Source organism: Electrophorus electricus, unplaced genomic scaffold (assembly GCF_041902795.1).
Source record: "Electrophorus electricus isolate QZ-2024a unplaced genomic scaffold, ASM4190279v1 Scaffold37, whole genome shotgun sequence".
NCBI classification, from domain to species: Eukaryota; Metazoa; Chordata; class Actinopteri; order Gymnotiformes; family Gymnotidae; genus Electrophorus; species Electrophorus electricus.
The window spans coordinates 1,463,572-1,465,988 of record NW_027658660.1 but is presented as its reverse complement, the minus strand read 5'-3'; the positions used below and the strand labels follow the sequence as shown (position 1 = coordinate 1,465,988).

Here is a 2,417-nt window from a genome sequence, read left to right as displayed (position 1 = left end):
AAAAAACAAACTCACGTGTTTTTCTCAGAGGAAGTCCCAGCCACCAGCTCGTATATCTGTCTCTCTGATGTACTGATCACATACAAGGCCTTGTTATCTGATAGAGAAGAGCAGGTTGTCAAACAATGTATTCAAACTAACCCAAATGCAATTTGTAACTGGCTTCTTAATTTTTTAAAAATAAAATAAAGACATAGTTATTCCAGACCCATTCATCTATTCTGGCTATTCATAGCTGTAAGAATAACTACAAATATACCTGTAGCCACAGATCTGACAAGAGATGAATCCAAGCGAACAACGGGGCAAAAGGGGGTTTTGAGGTCCGTGTTCCTACCCCAAACCCCACCCAGTGAGCGCGCAGGACATCGCAAGATCAAACGGTCACCTGAACCCCTTTGGAGTAGCACCAACAGGTCTGAGAGAAGCAGAGCATGAATGTCTGAAACACACACACACACACACACACACACACACACACACACACACACACACACAGAGTGAGAATGGACCTGTCAAGTAATCATTTGCAAGAGGAAAAACAAAAATGTGATTTGTTCAGCTGTGATGATCTCTTACCTATAGCTTTATCTTTACTAACTTTCCAAGTCAACGGTCCTTCGTGGATCATTTTCTTAGTGGTCAGGTCCAGATTCTACATAGAAAAAGAATATAGTTAATAATTCATACTCTGGATCAGGTGCTCCAAGACCAGAGAAGCTGTTTGGAAGGCAGATGGTGGATACATAGTAAGGCCGTACCTTGAACTGAGCAGCGACAGGACTGGCCTGCCTCTCCAGAGGGGACAAGTCTAGCCTGCGCTGATAACGGCTGAGCAGTCGCCGGTGCTCCGTCTCCCTGACGACCTCATTGACAGCTCGTAGTATCCCACGGCAGCACGCCTGTGCCCTCACCAATGTCTGCAGGTCTGGAGAACCAGCTGTTGTGGGGGCACATACTAGTGTTAATCCAGGAGAAAGGGTGTGTGTGCTTGCCTCCTTGGTAAGCTGGTATGTGTGTGTATACTGAAGTGTTTTCATGGTTCAGTACATTGTGTGTGAGTGTTTCTATACATGCCTTCTGTGTGTCTGATGATGTTATCCAGCAGCAAGGGGTATTTGGTTAGTCTCTGCATCTCAGACACTAGAAGGTCCTTTAATTGTAGTCGGCGGCAGTGAGGGCTGGCTTCACATTCCTAACACACACACACACACACACGAATGAGCCAAGGACATCTAAGTCCAAATGTGGATTCTGTTGACTGCAACACCAATTTATACCTAAAACAGCATCACTACAATTTATGTGCTGCAATAAAAGTCAAATATAAAAGACTGGATAGTCTCCAATTCAAAATATGGGTCAACCAATTCACAACCCAGCCCACTAACAAATATGGCAGAAGCTCTAGTGTTTGTAGGTTTGTCCAAAGGCTTTATACCTCTAAAAAGTGTTACCTGTATAAGGTGCGCGAAACACGGGTCTTTGCGTTTATTTTTAATGAGCTCCAGTGCCTGACTCTGCTGACTGCACAGGTGAGACACCTGCTCCTGGAACTCCTCTCCTGCAGCGTCTTCAAACTAACACGCACACGCACAAACACATGAGCTACTGACATATCAAGTAAAGCAACAAGTATATCCCACACTACACAGAACAACCCCTTCATTTTAGACAGCACCAAAAGATGATGTGAACTAGAAAGGGAGTAACATTAGTCAGCTCTCACTCTAGACACCATGATGTCTCCGATGCCTTGAACTATAGGAGAGTCCCTCAGCCTCTTCATGGACTCACACAGATTCGCTGAAACACAAATGCAACACCACAAAACAGAATCTGTTTAAGCGAGCCAGTGTATATTTGGTTTGTTAGAAAGTTGTGTCAGTGGGCAACAGAACTCTACTTGTGTCATGAAGGCCACTGCAGAAACAACATGTACAGCCTCCAGTCCATACCTGCTGACAGTAATGGCATGGTGCCGATAGCTGATATTGTTCTGTCATTAAATTCCCAGTTTGGGTGGGTTTTACACTTCTTTAATCTTGATTATGATTTAGACACCAAGTAGGCTTCAGAAATGTAGGTTTGAAAACACACTAAGACAAATGGAGCACATTTGGACGCACGCACACACACGCGTACAGAGAGACTGACCATGAAGACTGTAGACCTGGGGCAGGTTGGGGAAGATACAGGAAAGTTCTTTGACGGTCAAAAGGTTCCTCATCTTCTGGAAGAACACCTGATCGAGAACCCTGAGAGTCCGCAGGTGAGATGCTTCCGTTGTGAACAGCTCTGAGGAAGAGGATATAGCAAAGTCACTACAATTTCTTACAAACGTTACACAATTCAGAATTCCACATTTTCATGAGTCAGGATAGAATTACCATATGTGCATAATAAATAGAATACTG

General features: G+C 44.1%; 1 long non-coding RNA gene across 1 annotated transcript; it reads right to left on the bottom strand.

Moving 5' to 3' along the window:
- Positions 1 to 1,495: 1,495 nt before the first annotated feature.
- Positions 1,496 to 2,197, bottom strand: LOC145655853 (uncharacterized). Its single transcript, XR_014121740.1, has 3 exons — positions 2,158 to 2,197; positions 1,730 to 1,806; positions 1,496 to 1,580 (listed from the first exon to the last, which is right to left on the bottom strand). It is a non-coding gene; the product is annotated as an uncharacterized LOC145655853 (long non-coding RNA).
- Between the last annotated feature and the right edge of the window lie 220 nt (positions 2,198 to 2,417).